The sequence below is a fragment of the Mesoplodon densirostris genome, chromosome 10, assembly GCF_025265405.1.
Source record: "Mesoplodon densirostris isolate mMesDen1 chromosome 10, mMesDen1 primary haplotype, whole genome shotgun sequence".
NCBI classification, from domain to species: domain Eukaryota; kingdom Metazoa; phylum Chordata; class Mammalia; order Artiodactyla; family Ziphiidae; genus Mesoplodon; species Mesoplodon densirostris.
The window spans coordinates 59,268,484-59,289,068 of NC_082670.1; positions in this window are offsets into that span (position 1 = coordinate 59,268,484).

Consider the following 20,585-nt stretch of genomic DNA (forward strand, 5'->3'; position numbering starts at 1 on the left):
TGGAAGCGCTCTACATCTTGAACTGGGTGATAGCGACATAGGTGTATGCACGTATAAATGTCATTGAGTTTCACATCTCAGATGGTGCATTTTACTGTACATAAATTAAATCTTAATAAATCAAACACAATAGAGGAAAAAAAAAGATGAGAGTGGGAATACTCTAGAGAGCAGAGATTGGCTCGTTTCACCAAGACAGAGATCTACAAAAAGCATTTTGGAAAAAAAATGTTTGGAGTCAGTTTCCAGAAGGCTATGAGTAACAAAAGTACAGGAATTATGATTTATTCTATGAACAATAAATATCCTCTGGAGGTTTTGAGTAGAAAGCTAATAAATGATTTTGTTAAAATGTAAATTTCTAGGTCCCACCATAAAGGTGTTGGTTGGGGCCTGGAAATTTTCGTCTCTTACCAGTTCCTAGGTGATGCTGATACTTCAGGTCTGGAGACCACATTTTAAGGACTCTAACTTTAGTCTGCTTCTCAGACACCTGTGGGCTGCAGGTTGAAAGAATGCCTAAGAGAGAGCGAGTTGTTGAGGATTTGTAAATGGTGGAGTTAGAGGCTCCGGAGACAATGAGCCTGGAGCCAAGTTGTGTTTTGAAAGAAGCCATATGGAGGCTACAAGAGAGGAGGGCTGGGCCAGAGGGAAGCCATCCAAGGAGGAGACTTCCGTTGTAATTTAGGAGAGGGATGAGCAGAGTCTAAACCAGAGTGATATCCAAGGGGAAGGATAAGAAGAGATTAATTCAGAGTGATTCAGGAGTTAGAATTAGACGATCTGGGATTGCATATTAGGAATAAAGGTGAGAGGGGAGTCTTAGATGTCTCAAAATTTCTAATTTGGTAATAAGGTGAGTGATAGTGTCATTTGGATCGTGAAACAGGGTAGGAGAATTATAAGAAGCTTAGTCAGGATGTGTGTGAGTACCACAAAGGGGTGGTGTCATGGGCAGCCCCAAGTTCCTGCACAAGGACCAGAGATCCACCGGAACTGATAGCAATGATACCTGGAGGCTTATCATGACCTCAAGCTGAGAATGATTCTGCCAGAACTGAGACCAAATAGGAAGATCAGGGAGGAAGGTTTTAAAAGTGGGGTTGATTTTATTTTCAAAGTACATAATTTTCTGTAAGGATTTTTAGAAAGATTTTGGAAGTTAAGTAAATAAATAATAGCAAGGTCTGGGGCAGCTAGAAAAAAGTGATAAAGAGGCAGCTGTGTCAGCGGCAGCTAAAAATTCACAAGGATAGAATAACAGAGTCATGAATAAGTCAGAAGCACACACACGTACGTACATATGAGATAAAAAGAAAGAAGAAAGAAAGCCTGGGTTCTTTAAATAGTCTTAACTTATATCTCAGATAAATAGTAGCAGTTTTAAATATAACTATGAATACATATATGTGTAAATAGATTAAAAACCTGAAAAGAAATATGTTAATACATGAACAGTGAATCCGGGTGTTAGGTTTATGGGCTATATTTATTTTCTCATATAAACCTGGATTTTCTCAATTTTCTATGATCAACATGCTATACTTTTAAAACTTGAGAAAAAGTTATTTAAATGTTTTTTTCTTAAATTTGTATTTGAATCATGAAAGAGGAAAAGCATGCTAGAATTCTCTAGAGAAAGGATTAGAGTGTGGCTTTCTGGTTCTCTTCTCTCTGCATCCCAGGACAGATCTTGGCAGTCCCACAAAGAAACGTCTGGATCTCTCATTGCCCAGTGATTGGCAGGCCGTAACCCCCTGAATGCTGCAAGCTCACAGGCAATTTGATCCCTTCTCACTGGGAAGCCTGGGGCTAGGAGACAATATTTAGAGTAACACAACATTGAAATCAATCTGAAATACCAAGAAAAATGGTTAGTGATGCATAACAGCCTCAGCCACTGCTCAACCCACCTGCAGCCGCTGGGAGACCGGGACAGAGAGCGGTTCTCTGGCAGATTCCCTCGGGAGCTGTGGGCCTGCCTCACCAGCCTCCCTGACCCTCACCCCAGGACTCCTGGCAACAAATGGCCCAGGGCAACACTCATGGAAGCCGATCATAAACACAGAAAATTTAAACAAGAAGCAAAACATATACCATTGCTCCTTACTAAGAAGTAAAATAGGTCTGACTTTAAGATCCACTCTTTATATGAGACAGAACATTCATGGGAAAAGGAAAGAAAATATAGATTTTGCTCCATTTCCCACTGATCTTGTGTTTTTCTTTTCATCCATCCTTTTGCTTATCAGTTTGTTCTCATTCTGTGGCTCTGTGATCTCAGAAATGCAAACACTGGGGTTCAAAGTTATAGGGAATGCCTTCCCTTAGTGATTCATGTTTTCTGCCTTCCTTCTCTTTGGAAAGACTCAAGTTAGCCTGACTCTTGGGAACCACGGGTCAATTGGTTCCTACAAATATGCACATATTAATCCTCTCCTTTCCTCTCTGTCTTCCATAATCTCTCAAAAATGACCCACAGAACATTTCTAAACCTTTACTCATCTGCATTAAATAATTCTCACTAAGGTCAACACAGAAATCACCTTCAGCCTCTATTTAAACTCTTGTTTTTTGGGTTTTTTGCGGTACGCGGGCCTCTCACTGTTGTGGCCTCTCCTGTTGCGGAGCACAGGCTCCGGACGTGCAGGCTCAACGGCCATGGCTCACGGGCCTAGCCACTCCGCGGCATGTGGGATCCTCCCGGACTGGGGCACGAACCCGTGTTCCCTGCATCCGCAGGTGGACTCTCAATCACTGTGCCACCAGGGAAGCCCTAAACTCGTCTCTTTATATTGCACATTTCATAGAGAGCATACAGTGGCCCACTCCTATCTTTCCTTCAACACTATCATCATAGCTGTGAAGTGGCTGTGATCACACAACAATGGGAAATTGATGAGGGAAGCTTCTTGTCTGTTGCTCTACAAATATAACATCTTTCTAAATCTCTTTGGGGCTCAAGATCGGCTTTTTTCACAGTTTACCCTTCCCCCTCCCCATATCCTCAAGTCCATTCTCTAGTAGGTCTGGGTCTTTATTCCTGTCTTACCCCTAGGTTCTTCATGACATTGGTTTTTTTCTTAAATTCCATATATATGTGTTAGCATACAGTATTTGTCTTTCTCTATGTATGTATAACTGATTCACTTTGTTATAAAGCAGAAACTAACACACCATTGTAAAGCAATTATACTCCAATAAAGATGTAAAAAAAAAAAAAGATTGGCTTTTTAATCATAACAGGTTCTCTGTCATTGGGTAGCCTTGAAGGGGAGGGTGTTATTACCAGAAGGAAAAGAGAGCTGTTATATGTAGCCTTTGGTGGTGGAGGAACACTGCTCCTACCAAATCACAGAGCAACAGGAAGGGAGCCCAGGGAATAAACATTACTTCACCGCTCCTTTGTCCTCCATCTCATCTCTAAGTAGCACTGCCCACTGGCCTAAACCAGGATCTGGATGGATTGCACTGCATATTTGTACTCACAGACATGAAAGTGTAGAACTATCTATATAATTTTATTTTTGTAAATATGATTATATTATATATTTTTCTTCAACTTGCTTTCTCCTCTTAATAGTATATATAAGCAAAATATCCAAGATCTCCACTGAAACGAAATGGGACTGGAGCAGTAAATACTGATAATCAGTTTGTGAGCAAAGGTTTATTTCTATAATATTACAAGAGTCAACCATTAGATCATTCCCTCTGTTAGGTCTATGCTTTGTCCAGTGTTATAAAATCAGATACATAAATGAAGGTTTTAAAATATCTTAAATCACAAGAATGTTGCAAAATATAGTTATTCTGCAACAAACACCATTTTCCTAGGTGAAATAAAGAAAGGGGAACTTTTCTGGCTAAAAAGGTCATTAGTTAATTTCATAAGCACTTTACTGAAAACAAGGAAAAATATGTATTTCTGAGCTGACTTACATAACTAAGTAATTTCTGAAGAGGCTGTTGGAGGAGATCATGGAGAGGAGAAGACCACTGGTCGACCCAAGAGGGAACTTGGGTCATCAGAGGGTCCTCACCCCTCCCTCCATCCTTGGAAGGTATATTCTGACCACCCCAGTTCTTGTGGCTTTTGGAGGACACAGACTTGAGAGAGTTACTTGTTCTTGACTGAACCCCATACTCCTCTTGGGGCTGCCCAAGCCCAGGCTCCTAACTGAGTTCCTTTGCTTGTTAAAAATGCTGCCTACTCAGCTGGAGTGGCCTCTTTCCTAGGTCCCTCCCTACCCTCTGTGTATGGGGCTGGTTTCAGATTCCACCCTGGGAATTCCTGAGTTTTCGAACCAGTGAGGCTACTTGAGGTGGTCAAGGAAGTTACCTTTATTTATCCAAGAGTAATTTGAAAATGGGTCATGATTTTAAATGTTTTGCGGGGAGAGTGAGGAATTACATTCTAAATATTTTATATCTTATGTTCCACCTCAATATCTTATCTTAATATCACAGTGTTTTTTTTTTGTTTCTGTTTTTTGTTTTTCTGGAGTTTCTTTGGCGATGCCATCTTAGTTCCCCTACCAGGGGTTGAACCTGGGCCCTCAGCAATGAAAGAGCTGAGTCCTAACCACTGGACTGCCAGGGAATTTCCAGTATCACAGTATTTTAAATGACTGGAGATTATTCCATATTAGCTCTACACCATAAATTGATTCATCACTAACATACTGAAGGGGATTTACATTTGTTCCAGTCTCTAAACTTTATCAAACATCCTTTTAAAAATTACACTGTATCAATATAGAAATATACAGAGAAAAAATGCATAAAAATGTATATGAAGTTCAGTATATTATTATTAACTAGATAAATAGTCCAAGGAATAGAATATGGGGAATCGGAAAGCTGTCCTCACATTCCCTCCCAAACATTCCTCTCTCTCTTCTCCAAAGTTTACAAGTACCATGGTTTCTAATACTGCATATTAGTTTTTCTATTTTTAAATTCTCGTAAGTAGAATGATCCTGTAAGTAATCTTTTAAGTTTGTGTTATGTGGCTCATAACGTTGGATTTATTTATCTTTTAACATGTACTTGTGGTTTTAACATTTTTATTGTTGTATAGTGTTCCATTGATTTATCATTTAGAATGAGTGGATATTTGTCTGGTTACTAGTTTGTGGCTGTTATAATTAATAATACTATAAGTATTCTTACATGCACTAATGTATTTCTGCTAGACATTGCCAGATTATATGTCATGTTCAAATTTAGTTGATAATGCCACTATGTTTTCCAAAATGTTTGAAGCAAATTCTCAGTATTGAAAAGGATGCCATTAGTCCATGTTCTCATCAAACTTAAATTATCAAAACTTTTATTTTTAGACATTTTGGTGAACATGAAGTGATATCTCATTATTGATTTATTTTCCACTTTACTGATACTAACATAACTTCATATAGTTACTGCCCATTTGGTGAAGTACCTTTTTAAATTTCTTGTAATTTTTTATTAGATTGTCTTATTGATTTTAATTGATTTTAAGTTAAGCTTTTTTACTGATTTGAAAGTATTCCTTATATATCTTGATAGGAGCCCTTTTTTGTGTATGTATACTGAAAATATATTTTTTCACTTTGTGGCTTACTTTTTTTTTTTTTGGACATACCACGCAGCTTGTGGGATCTTAGTTCTCTAACCAGGGCTTGAACCCAGGCCACAGCAGTTAAAGCACCGAGCCCTAACCGCTGGACCCCCAGGGAATTCCTGTGGCTTATTTTATTTATTTTATTTTTTTCTGTGCTGTACGCGGGCCTCTCACTGTTGTGGCCTCTCCCGTTGCGAAAGCACAGGCTCCGGATGCGCAGGCTCAGCGGCCATGGCTCACGGGCCCAGCCGCTCCGTGGCATGTGGGATCTTCCCAGACTGGGGCACGAACCCGTGTCCCCTGCATCGGCAGGCGGACTCTCAACCACTGCGCCACCAGGGAAGCCCCCTGTGGCTTATTTTTAAATTGTTTTACTGGAATATCATGATGAACAAAAGTTGACAGATAAAGGTAGTCCAATTTTTCCCTGTTGTTGGACATTTTTAGGTTCATTTAAAATTCTGTTCACATACAAGGTTATGAATATATTGTTCTGTATTATATTCCCCCAAATTTAGTTTTTACTTTTTACATTTAGAGCTAAAATCCACTGGAAATTTATTATTTGTGAGTTATGAAATAGGGACCAAGACTTTTTCTAGCCACATGGATATTCCATTTTCCAAGCACCATTATTGAAAACTGTCCTTTCCTCCATTGTTCTTGAATACTGCCACTGTCAAAATCAAGTGGTCATATACTGGGCATATACCCTGAGAAAACCATAATTCAAAAAGATGCATGTACCCCAATGTTCATTGCAGCACTATTTACAATGGCCAGGACATGGAAGCAACCTAAATGTCCATTGACAGATGAATGGATAAAGAAGATGTGTTACATAAATTCAATGGAATATTACTCAGCCATAAAAAAGGAATGAAATTGAGTCATTTGTAGTGGCGTGGATGGACCTAGAGTCTGTCATACAGAGTAAAGTAAGTCAGAAAGATAAAAACAAATACCGTATATTAACACATATCCATGGAATCTAGAAAAATGGTACTGATGAACCTAGTGGCAGGGCAGAAACAGCGACCAGACATAGAGAATGGAACTGTGGACGCAGGGGTGGGAAGGGGAGGCTGGGATGAATTGAGAGAGTAGTATTGACATATATACACTACCATGTGTAAAATAGATAGCTAGTGGGAAGCTGCTGTATAGCACAGGGAGCTCAGCTCAGTGCTTTGTGATGACCTAGAGGGGTGGGATGGGGAGGGTGGGAGGGAGGCTCAAGAGGGAGGGGATATATGTATACATATAGCTGATTCACTTTGTTGTACAGCAGAAACTAACACAACATTGTAAAGCAATTATAATCCAATAAAGATGTAAAAAAAAATCAAATGGTCATATACATGTAAGTCTATTTCTGTACTGTCATTCTGTTCACAGGGGCTATTTTTCTACCTGCTGCTAATAATACAATGTCTTCATTACTGTAAGTGTATAAGACATCTTGCATATACTTTCACTTTCTTTTTTGTTCACTTGTCCAGTAGACCAAAAATGAATAAAAATGGTGTAGGTGGGTATGGAAACCTTTTTTTTCTCTGATATTAAAAGAAATGTTTTATACAATGTCCATTACATCTAAAATTTATCTTTATAATTGTCATTTTTTAAATATACTTTATCAGTTTCCTTCTATTTCTAGCTTCCTAAGAGCTTTCTATCATAAATGGATGTTGACTTTTGTAACACTTTTTCTGCATCTCTTGAGTAGTCATATAATATTTTTCATTTATTTTGCTAATATGGAAAATTACCTTGACATATTTTTGGATGCTAAACCAAACTTTCATCCCTGAAATATTTTTAAATTGGTCATGTTGTATCCCCAGGTAAGATATGAATATGGTTAAGGATATAGATATAAGTTAATATACAATTTTTTTGGCTACCAGTAGCTAATGTTTTTAGTAGTCTTTGAACCTATGTTTACAAAAGAAAATTTTCCTTTTCATTAATGCCTTTGAAAGCTTTGGTATCAAGTTCATGAAGGCCTCATACAAATATCTGAAAAATATTTATTACTCATCTCTCTATTGGAAGTGCATCCATTAGATTGGTTTTTGCTTCTTCCTTATATATTTAGTAAAATTAACTAGTGAAATCACCAGTACCAGGAACATTTTGTGGGAAGCTTTTTTTTTAAATCACAGATTAATTTTCTTTACTAATCAGAAGACTATTGTATTTTTCATCAGCTTTTTTATTCACTTTAATAAATAGCACATTTCCATGAATTAGTTCATTTCATCTAATCTTTACTCATTATTTTATGCTTTTCTTATCTTCTTGAACATATCATGCTGATTTGTAATAGTTGTTTTATTAGTACTTATATTCTGCTTCTATACTCTCAGTCATTTCTGGGTCTGTTTCTACTGACTGATGTTTTGCCCTAGGTATGGGCATATATTGCTGCTTTTTTGTGCTCAGTAGTTTGTTACTGAGTTCTGGCCATTCTAAATTTTATATTTTTGGGGTGCTGGAATTTACTGTATTCCTTTAAATACTGTTGAACTTTGTTCTGGGGCAGTATATTCACTTCCAGACTTCTTTCAAGCTTTGTTATGGTGAGTCCAGCCTTTATCCTAGGGCTAATTTAAGCCCACTATTAATCAATTATCTTCTTAAGACACTACCCAGTGCCATGTATTGTGATATTTTTCCACTCAGTATATTTGTCACAACTAAGGAATCAAAGTTGGTATATTACTGTTAAGTAAACTCCACACTTCATTTGAGTTTCACAAGTTTTCTACTCACTGTCCATCTGCTGTTCCAGGATCCCATTCAGGAGACCACATTGTACTTAGTCATTATGTTTCCTTGGGCTCCTCTAGACTAGTGACAGTTTTTGATCGCTATGACAGTTTTGAAGAGTACTAGTTATTTTATATTTATATTTTTAGAATATTCCTTATTTTGGGTTTGTCTGATGGTTTTCTCAAGGTGGAATAGGGGTTCTGGGCTTTGGGGAGGGGGATAACTGAGTTAGAGAGCCATTCTCATCACATCACATCAAGAGTACATCCTACTGACCTGACTTACCAATGATGATGTTAACTTTGATCAAATGACCAAGGGGATGCTTGCCATGTTTCTCCACTGTAAAGTTACTTTTCCACCACTTTCAACCCTGTGCTTTTTTTTTTTTTTTTTTTGCGGTACGCGGGCCTCTCACCATTGTGGCCTCTCCCGTTGCGGAGCACAGGCTCCGGACACGCAGGCTCAGTGGCCATGGCTCACGGGCCCAGCTGCTCCGCGGCATGTGGGATCCTCCCAGACCAGGGCACGAACCCGTGTCCCCTGCATCGGCAGGCGGACTCTCAACCACTGCGCCACCAGGGAAGCTCCACCCTGTACTTTTTTGAAGCAAGTCACAAAGCCCAGCCCACAGTTAAGGACAAAAGGAGTACATTAATATGGAGGGGGTAGTACATACATAAAGTATTTGGAAGTTTGATTTTAGGATTGTTTCTCTTCCCTTCACCATATATAGTGATTTTTTAAAAATTTATTTTATTGAAGTATAGTTGATTTACAATGTTGTGTTAACTTCTGCTGTAAAGTGATTCAGTTATAGGTATATCTACATTCTTTTTCATATTCTTTTCCATTATAGTTTGTTACAGGATATTGAATATAGTTCCCTGTGCTATACAGTAGGACTGTGTTGTTTATCCATTCTTTATATACTATTTTGCATCTGCTAATTCCATACTCCCAATCCATCCCTCCCCCACTCCCCCTCCTGCTTGGCAACCACAAGGCTGTTCTCTATGTCTGTGAGTCTATTTCTGTTTTGTAGATATGTCCATTTGGGTCATATTTTAGATTCCACATATAAGCGATATCATATGGTATTTGTCTTTCTCTGTCTAACTTACTTCACTTAGTATGATCATCTCCAGCTCCATCCATGTTGCTGCAAATGGCATTATTTCCTTCTTTTTTATGGCTGAGTGGTATTCCATTGTGTATATATGTATTGATATATAGTGATTTTAGACATGCCTCTGATTATTTGTCATATAAATTTTCTTGGGTTCTATTCTGCTTTGCTTATGATGTTTTGCTTCTTTGTGTGTTTTGTAATTTTATATTGCAAATGCATTGTCAAAGGGATTTCATCTGTGGTGATTATGCATAGCTTGGCATATAAGACACTACTTAGGCTCCACTTCAGAGCCTCTCAGCCTAAACCGCCTGTGATTCTCACTGTCACTATGGTCAGCTCTCCCTGGGCTCCTACTGACTTCGTGTAGACACATCCCACATCACTTGGCCTCAAGCTCACACCCCTTGCCTTTTGCTTCTTGCCCAGGGCTTCCCTTTTGATGTCAGGGTTTGGAACCTTAAAAACCTGGCTCAGCAAGCACTGGGACATTGGGATCGTTAATGCCTCATGGGGCGCATATTTGACAAATGAAATATCGAAGCCAGGAAATGGAGCCATCCCCTTGCTTCTTCTGGAAAGATTGGCGAGATGTAGTTATCTGGTTACTTAAAGGACAGTCCCCGAGGCATCAAGAAAGCAATCACACTTCTCAGGGGCTGACCCCACAGTCCATCCTCAGATTGGCAGCTTTGCTTTCCTCCCAGCCTGACTCCCTTTTCTCTCACTGACCCTAAAACAATAATAGCCTATAGGTCCTTTGCCACACACTCTGCTTTCTCAGGAATCCAGGCTAAGGTAACTGCCTTTGCCTCACCCTCCTGAAGTATTACCAACCTAGAACCGCCTTTTGTCTAAATGTATTACCTTGGGTTTCTTGGACTATGCAGACATTGCAAATTTCAAACTTAAACCCTTATGAGCAGAGAATGCTGTTTATAAATTCTTTGAGTATTTTTTCTTTTCCCTTATTCAGAATTCACAGCAAAATAGATTTTTTTCCTTTCCTTTATGTATGAGGTGCCATTAAAAAAAATCCTAGTCTATCATACCACAGGAAGATGAAGCATTTTTAGCATCCCAGGCTTATACGGGGATATTAGTATTTGCCTGTCCTTTTCCCCTAACCATATCTGGATGTTAAAACTCTAATTCTCAGTTATTAGGATTTCAGTTACCCCCAAAATAGCTGAAACCTCAGTGCCTACTCTTGTCTGATTTCAGATTCTTCTTCACTTTAGGTCCCTCGATATTTCCCTTATATTCTTTAGAGTCCTGCTATGCATTCTTTAGAGTTCATCCAATTTTTCTAGGTGTTTTTATTGGTAGTACTTATATGATATATTGTCTTCCCTATTCCCAAGAACAGAAACCCTGAATATTTGCAATTCTGCCAAGCTTGGAGATCTGTTTTATAAATGCATATCAGCTTGGAAGCAGAAATTCAAGAGGAGAGTTTGCTACAAGCAAACACATGCCTGAGAAATAACATGGAAATAGAGAAGACTGGAAACAAAGATACAAACCAAAATAGTATGCATTGCAGTCCAACAACAGTTAGTGTAGGACAATCATCTCTACATATTTCAATAAGCCTGAGGGTCATACCAGACCTAAATTGTAACTCATGTTAATAACGTTGACATCAAGGAAATGCAGCATTTAAAAAAATATTCACTGTACTGAGGATAGTAACACTATGTAAAGTATATTTAAAAGAATTTCTTCCTGAAATAATTTTAAATGTTATGTTACTTAAAAGAGTGGATAATAATAAGATTAAATTATGATCATTTCCAATTATTGAGCTTCTAATAGGTGTCTGGTACTGGGCGCTGTTTTTTACCTAATTCTTAACGCATTATCTTAATTCTCACAATAAACCTGCAAGATAACTATTATAAAGGCTTGCTTTGTAATAAGTACGTTAAACTTACACAATTAGTGAATGGCCAAGACAGAATTACAATTTCTCTGCTATTTCTATTTTACTGTATTCTTATTCTTTCCCATTCAGGAAAACCTCTTATTCTATAGACATGTTTTAAGAATGTCCCAGATGGCTGAGTCATTATCTATCACGCTTCCTTGCCCAGGAGACCCCCTGACAATTCAGGAAGAGGCAGCCTATACTCAGTGTATCTCTTGACCTCTGTTTATGACTGGTCTCAAGCAGGTTCCCAGGATGGTCAGAGCCTCTACCTGGAGAGGCAGTGATGGAAGTATTCTGCACACATGCCAAATTTGTGGCATTCAAACCAGTGGGGAGACGAATAAGGGGGCCTGGGTAGTGAGTCAAAAATGACAAAAATAGCAACAAACAGGAGGGACAAGTTTTCAAAGATGATAATTCTGTCTGGACAGTTGACAAAGAACAAATGCTCCCTTGCTCCCTGTGGAAATTATCATTTTAAAAAACAGACTGGGGAGCTTTAGATAATTATTTAGTCCTTTTAAATATTTATGAGTTCCAGTGTGCTACATACATTTTAAAAGACAGTTGACAACTGCAGCATATATCATCCTATTCCCTCTGCGAGCTAAAAATAGTTCTCTTTTTTCATGTAAAAACAATACTTTCAGTTTTGTTGTCCACGAAATAAAAGACCTTAAAAATACTAATTTACAGGCATGACAGCAAAGAATTTTCTAAGAAATTCTACTTGTAAACTTTCAGGTGAGTCATCTGGTCTGTCTGTTCTGCCTGGGAGAAAGAATGCAGAGGGAACCCATGATTAGTAGCCAGGACAAGGGATGAGGTTTTGAGGGCCTGAGGTTGAGGCAGCCAGTCTCTACCCATGGGGCACTGGAAGCTTAAGGAACCAGCCCGGCCATTGCCTGGAGGAGTAAACTTAGATTTGCTTCAGAAATGAGAACCAAGCTTGGGATCAAAAAGGCAAAACATTCTCTAGTAGGTCTGTGTCTTTATTCCTGTCTTACCCCTAGGTTCTTCATGACATTTTTCCCCTTAAATTCCATATATATGTGTTAGCATATGGTATTTGTCTTTCTCTTTCTGACTTACTTCACTCTGTATGACAGGCTCTAGGTCTATCCACCTCATTACAAATAGCTCAATTTTGTTTCTTTTTATGGCTGAGTAATATTCCATTGTATATATGTGCCACATCTTCTTTATCCATTCATCTGATGATGGACACTTAGGTTGTTTCCACCTCCGGACTATTGTAAATAGAGCTGCAATGAACATTGTGGTACATGATTCTCTTTGAATTATGGTTTTCTCAGGGTATATGCCCAGTAGTGGGATTGCTGGGTCACATGGTAGTTCTATTTGTAGTTTTTTAAGGAACCTCCATATGGGGAGGGGAAAGGGTAAGCTGTGACAAAGCGAGAGAGAGGCATGGACATATATACACTACCAAACGTAAGGTAGATAGCTAGTGGGAAGCAGCCGCATAGCACAGGGAGATCAGCTCGGTGATTTGTGACGGCCTGGAGGGGTGGGATAGGGAGGGTGGGAGGGAGGGAGACGCAAGAGGGAAGAGCTATGGGAACATATGTATATGTATAACTGATTCACTTTGTTATAAAGCAGAAACTAACACACCATTGTAAAGCAATTATACTCCAATAAAGATGTAAAAATTAAAAAAAAAAGGCAAAACATTGGCAGGAACAGGAGAAAAAGAATAGAAAGACAATAGACTGCCAAGATGCAAGTTGTGACCATTGTTTTCAATCGGGCTAATGTTTCCACTCCTTTCCTAGGGGGCAGATGCAGGTGTGTAGATGAGTCTGGCTGATTTAATGGGGCAACTGGACACTTCCCACTCTTTTCTGTGTCTTCCTGGGGTAGAAATTGTTCATGAATGCTGTCAGTGCCCCATCCACATCCACTTCGCCAGCAGGAACCCCCCTTCTATAGCTACTGAGACCATCGGCTATTAGCATCCCACGAGCACTCCTTTCTCTAAAGAATTACCTTTGCTCTAAAAGGTTCTACCTTACTTTATAAGATACTTCCTCCTTGAGTCAGAACTTGATCAGTGATTGACTGATGTAAGGTGCAAAATTCCAGCCCCTTTGCCTCCATGTGAGCCTGACTCTGCAGTACAGTTCATACTCCAGAGCTCCCAATGGGATCAGGCTAAGTGCACCTTCCATGGAGACCACATCCTACCCTGCCGCATTGTGCTACCTTTACTTCTTCACATATTTAACCTAAATGCACCCTCTCCATAAATCTTTTGATGAGAGTCACCATCTCAGGCCCTTCTAGGGAATCCCACTAAGCCAGAAGGATAAGGAGGGCAGTTGTTCTGCCAGCCAAATGGGGAAACCGAATCTGTAACAAGGGAAGTGGCACTTCTCACACCATACTATACAAAGTGCAATCTATTATTTGATTTTTTGCACAGGAATGATTGGGTGACCCAGAATACAGCAGGAGCTTAGTAAACTGCACCACCCTCCATGTGTAAAATGCCCTTCTCCTCCTGAACACTCTACTCAGGCTTTAGGACTCAGTTCTCATGTCACTGTCTTGGCAGGTGCTTCCTGCTGGTCCTGACTCCCTCCCGAGCCTGCGCTGATTCAGTTTCTTCTTCACTTGAGCTTCCGTGGTGGTTTGCATTGCTCTCTGTCATTGACATATCATCATGTACCATGAGGTGAGCTCTAATGTTTGTTGAATGCCCCGTAAATGTCCTAGCTTGCTTCAGACAAAGGGGATGAGGCAAGGCAATGTTCTATACCTGAGGTCCTGTTTCTGAGGGTGGCTGTTTCTTTGCACTTTCTCCTCCCTAGTGAGGGCACCAAACTCCCCATCCACCCTTATTTCACACTGTCTGAGGATGGCAGGAATGCCCAGGGTCAACAGCCATTGCATTAGGTCTGTCTGGAAGTGGTGTCTCCAAAGGTCTGTCTCCTAGGTGGGTGTAGTGATAGAAGGACACTGGCATTATCCTGGGAACCAGTGTCTCCTTGAACAAGACTAAAGAGGAAGGTAGTTCATCTTCATGAACATCAAGCATCTTTGCTGAATTATGTGCTGAGTCATACCAGCACACAAGCAAGGATGTTATCCCATCATGGAGCTGGCTATAAAATTGCTAGGGTGCCATGTTGTCTTGGTAACACACCACGGAGAAGCTTCCAGGCCTAAGAAGGCCTGAGTCAGGGGTAGGTCTGCTTCAGCTGGGCTAGACGAGCAGACTGCAGAGGTAGAGCCAGCTCCAGCAGATTCCAGGGCAGGGAGCTCTGGAGCCGAATGCACCATAACCAGCACACTCCCTTGAGTCCCACTTTGCCCAGGGAGAGTCTACACATATTGAAAGACACATGCGAAAGCACATGCAGTGGTGTGTACACATGCAAGAGCGGGAAACCCTGCCTGCAAGTCCGAGTTGAGACCTCGGGACTACTCAGTACAGCCCCTAGGGGAGGGGACACCATAAAGCTGGCTTCAGGGAGCTTCCTTGACCCATAGGCTGGAGGCCCTGAACCTGTAGCTGCTTCTCCTCCTCACACAAAGGCCTGGAGTCTCAGGCTAAGAAGCCCTCATCCCAAGGTAGCTTGAGTTTTAGGTACACACCCAAAGTCTAGTGGATGGACCGAAAGTGATGAGGAGGCCCATGGTTGCCCCAAAAACATCTCCTCAGACAAAGAATAGGGCTTGTTAGTGGGAAGGTGCAGACAAACCTGTGAGAAGCCCAAACACACAGAAAGAGGTCAGTCCAAGCGTGAGGAAGTGTTCATCCTCAGGCTCAGTCAGCCGGTGGTTGTCACAGTCCTCCTGAAACTGGCCAAAACCCAGGGACAAGAAGAAGAGTTTGATGAGTGTATGAAAAGGATTCCAGAGATAACATCCCTCATGTGCTCTGGAAACAATAAAGAAAAGTCTGTCCTAGTCAACACAGTGTGTGTGAGAACTGAGGTGTTGCATCTCCATCCAGTCTGGAAGGGCAGATTACGTCGTGAGCATAGTGCGGTCTCTTTCAGACCCACAGTTCTTGTTCTGAGCTCCATGCAGGTCAGTTCTGCAGGCAGAACTAGCAACGGAGGCATTAGAACTCTCAGGCAGGGTGTTCAGATGCTGTGGGAGATGGCAGGATCAGGTGCTGCATGGGGACTCGGACACAGGGCTGCGATCATTCCTTGGCGGGTTCAGCCCTTCTCCAGGCCTGAGTCTCAGCCTGCCCGTGGGCCTCTGCAACCACGGGAAGAATAATAGACGTGGAGGCAGAAGACTGAGTGTGACTTCTACTAAAGAGACACCATTTACTGGTTGTCAGATTTTAAGAAGGTAACATTAGCCTCTTTCCTCATCTGCAGAAAGGGTACAATGACACTCCTGTTTCAGGGTTATGGTGAAAACCAAATGAGATCACTTCTGAAAATGTACGTTGCATTCTGCCAACTACACAGTTAAAAAATGGCAACCGTTTAATAAGCATCTATTATCTGCTAAATTCTTCATTAGGCGAAGTAGTGGTGATACAAAGATGAATAAGACAGAATCTCTTCCTTCTGATGGCCACACCACAGCTGCAGGTGATCAGATCACAGGCAGATTAGGATGTATTGCATGATATTTAAGGCCCTGCAAGAGGAATCTCAAATATGCCTGGAGCACAGAGGCCTGACTCTATTTCTCAGGTTTATAGAGTTAGAACTAAAGTCAGTCCAAAGCTGGTCCTCGCCCTTCTGCGGAGGAGACGTGTGGCTTCCTTAGTGCTGAGGCTGCAACAGGATTCAGACTTTCTGACTCCCAGCACAGAGGTGTTTTCTCTACATCACACTTTTTTGTTTTTCCATCAACAGTAAAGGCAGTAATTTTGGTTTCAGAGTCTAAATGAAAGCACTGAGGTTGACCTTTTGGGAAGCTACTATAGACCAAATACTTTTTCCTCAAAGCATCATTTTTCACAACCCTAATTAGAGTTATTTTATAGCAGCCTAATGCCAAAGCACAGATTCCTAATACACTTTTCCTTTATGATCTAGTAATAAACATCTGATGCTTAGTTAAGTTGACAATCTAGTTCCTTCTCTCAAGAGAGAAAACAATAACATTGCATCTGAGAAGCCGGCTCTCTGGTTTGAGAAAAGTTGATTTTTCATATTAGGCAGTTGAAAAGCTGAATAACGGAATAAACACCCCAGCTCCTTTTATGGAAGCTGGGGGGCTGCCCAATGGAAATGTGCTGTGGTGTTATCTTCTGCCCCAAATCGCTCTTGGAGAAAGAAAGGTTACAGATTTAAAGCGAATCATAGGGACTTCCCTGGCGGTCCAGTGGTTAAGACTTCACCTTCCACTACAGTGGGTGCGGGTTTGATCCCTGGCCGGGAACTAAGATCCCACATGCCTCGCGACCAAAAAAAAAAAAAAAAAAAAAAACCAAAACATAGATCAGAAGTAATATTGTAACAAATTCAAAATTCAAATGGTCCACATCAAATAAAAAACCTTTAAAATAAAAAAAGTAAATCATAGTTATGGCTGACTTCACTTGGAGAGTTGCCCAGGTCCGTGTTGTTTACCCAAAACAAGAAATTATCTGCTGTATCCTTGATGCACCAACCTATTCCTGAGAGAGAGCTCAGGACTAGAAAAGGAGTCACATTATGACTAAAGCAAGAATAGGAACAATATTTAAGACTGATAAGAACAATTCAGCCAAATGGAAGCTGCCTAACACTTTGACACTATCATCATTCAAAGGGTATCCTTTACTTATTTTATTTTATTTTATTTTTTATTTTTATTATTATTATTTTTTTTGTGGTACACGGGCCTCTCACTGCTGCGGTCTCTCCCGTTGTGGAGCACAGGCTCCGGACGCGCAGGCTCAGTGGCCATGGCGCACGGACCCAGCCGCTCCGCGGCACGTGGGATCTTCCCAAACCGGGGCACGAACCCGCGTCCCCTGCATCGGCAGGCGGACTCTCAACCACTGCGCCACCTGGGAAGCCCCTTTACTTATTTTAATTAAGAAAAATAAACACCGCTTCACGTTGCCCCATATTGTCAAAGCAAATACACAGTAGGAAGCATAATCCATTTACCTCCCTGCATGTTCTTACTACTGAACCAAACCATTTGGAGAAATTGTTTAGCTCAGCTCAGGGCGACTTTATCAACTGCTGATTCTAACCCTAATACCGACATTTATTAAGCTTCTACACTGGGCCAAGAACTGTGAATGCGAGGAAAGAGGTAACACTCCATTTCTCGGGGTCTTGCAGTGTAACTAGAAATTTTTATGATATTTTATATTTATAGAGAGTATTTTATGTTTATCCATCCACTCAACAAATATGTATTAAGCACCTAATTTCTAAAAGCTAGGGATCAATGCTGAACCTGAAAGAGACAGTTACTGCCCTATTTCTAATGCAGGAAGTCTGATAAACAAAATAGTTAAATATGTGGTGTGCTAGAAGCTAATAAGTAATAGGAAGAAGAATAAAGGAGTCAAAGAAGGATCCAGAGTACTAAGGATGTGGTTGGGAGTATTATTCCATATTGAGTGGTCTTAGGAAGACCTCTTTGTTAAAAGACATACGAGAAATCAGAAGAAAAAGAGAAAGTCATGTGACTGTGAGGGAAAAGGTATTGTAGGCAGAGAAAACAAGTGAACAGAAAATGAGGGGAGAGTGTTCTTGATCCAGGAGTCTTGGACCAGCAAGGAAGTGGGTGTGGCTAGAGGGGGGTGATGGGAGAAAGGGTGGGGAAGAGTTTATAGAGGCAAAGCAGCCAGATCAAGCTGGGCCTTGCAGCATCATTAAGATCTAGAAAAATGGTACAGATGAACCGGTTTGCAAGGCAGAAATGGAGACACAGATGTAGAGAACAAACGTATGGACACCAAGGGGTAAAATGGAGGGGGGGGAGTTGGGATGAATTGGGAGATTGGGATTGACATATATACACTAATATGTATAAAATAGATAACTAATAAGAACCTGCTGTATAAATAATAAATAAATTAAATTAAAAAAAAACAAAGATCTTGGCCATGACTCTGAAGGCTCTGGGAATTATAGGAAGGGTTCAGCAGAAGAGTGACATGATCTGGCTTAAATCTGAGAAAGAATGCTCTGGATACTTTTGAAGAATAGATGGTAGGGTGACAGATAAGCAGAGAAACCAGATTAAAAACAAACAAACAAATAAACAAAAAACCAAACTATTGCAGTAATCCAGGCAAGGGACTCTGGTGACTAGGACCAGGGTGATAACAAGGGGAGAGGCTAGATTTTGGATGTATTTTTAAGATGGAGACAAGAGGATTTATTGATGGATTTGCTATAGGGATTGGCTTCTAGGTGTGGGCATAAATACCATAACTCCCTCGTGTCCTGGCCACAATAATTATACAATTTTTTTGAAGTGATTAAGCTTCCCATGCTCACTGTAGTAGCTGATTGCGCCCTTTATGGGTTTCCTTTCCCTTCATTTCCTCATCTCCCTACCAGTGTTACCTTCACGTCCTAAGTAAATTTTTGCACAATAGTGGTCTCAGTAATTGTTTCTAGAAGAACCTAAAACTAAGACAGCAAATACAATTTAAATGGAGATTAGACCATCTCTGTTGCCCTTTTATATTAATAGAAGTTCTGTTTTTCCCTGATGATTGCAGCGTTGACCTGTGTGGTGGTGGAGAATGTGCCAGCTCTAATTTTTAATTTGCATTTCCTGTCACCCAGAAGATGAACGCAGGTCTTGCCTTTCCTGCACACCTTCAGGAAAAGTCACTGATTTGTGTCCCTTTGTCATCTCATTTCAACAGCAAGGGCTCAGGTCCCTGGGCCTGATGTGGGCACAGCTACTGCTAGCAAGGGGCAGTGATAGGCTGTGATACAACTTCACTTTCCTCTTTATTCAGTAGGGAGCACACTAGAGTAAGCAAGGCAACTCTTTCCAATTTTAATTTAAATTAAAGAGCATTTGTGTCTCTGGCCAAGCTCTTGTAGCCATTCTCTCCGAGTTAATAATGGTGGGTTGGGCAAGAGGGCCTCTGATTTTCTGTGCTCCCCTCTTCTCTGGGTAAAGACCTTCCGTGGTCATTACTGATAATCTTATTTCTCGTAGATGGATCCTAATATCAGTATGAAGTGCCTCCATAAGAGAAACACCCTCATAGAGAATGCAGTGAGAGGGTCTCCAAGACCTTAACTACTTAAAGAGGTTTTAAGTAGTTTCATCTTTGGTGGTTAAACAGGCACATGACTGAGAAATAAAGTTCTGAGGAAGGGAATTCACGTTTCTTAAGCACCTACCATAAATCATGTGAAGCTTCAGATTCTTTCTTATATTTTGTATTACACAATTGCCTTTAAAATTTACGGATGAACAAATAGATCTCAAAGGGATTAAGTGACTTGCCCAACGCAACAAGTGGTGGGGCCAATATCTGAATAGAACCTGCTCTGATTTCAAAGCCATGATTTCATAACAACATCATCCTGCTCAAAAGTAGATGGTAAAGAGAAGCAATGTCTCAACATGAATTTTTTTCTACTTTCCCAAAAGTGAATGAATTTTTTTCTACTTTCCCAAAAGTGAAGAGTTGCTGAGACAAGGTAACAGGGGACTTTGAGCCACATGAGAAGGGATGGAGGGTTTTTGTTTTTCTCAGACTCAGAATGCATTCAGGGAAAGGAACAAGTGTCCTAAAAATTAACTCCAATTAAAGGAGACAACAGAGACTGTCCCTCTGGCAGGGAGCTAAGAGTGACACAGGCAGAAGACATGTGTGACCAGAATCCAAGGAGGATGATGCTATCAGACCTGGTGTCCCCAGACAGCAAGAGGTTTCACAGTTTTCTGGACACAGAAGCCATTCCCTGTAGTCCTGGGCATGCAGCCCAGAGAGAGGCTGGTTGGTAAAGACTGTGGCAAACTAGGGAATCTGCTTAACCTCTATACTAGATACTTTATGTAGCATAAAAAACTATTGCAAAATTTTGGAGCTTAAAACAACCAGCGTTTATTTAGCTCAATATTCTGTGGATCAGTTGGGTGGTTCTCCAGGACTAGGTTGGCTTGACTGATCTTTACTGGGATCCCTCAGGCATTTATCATCACCTGGCAGGTGA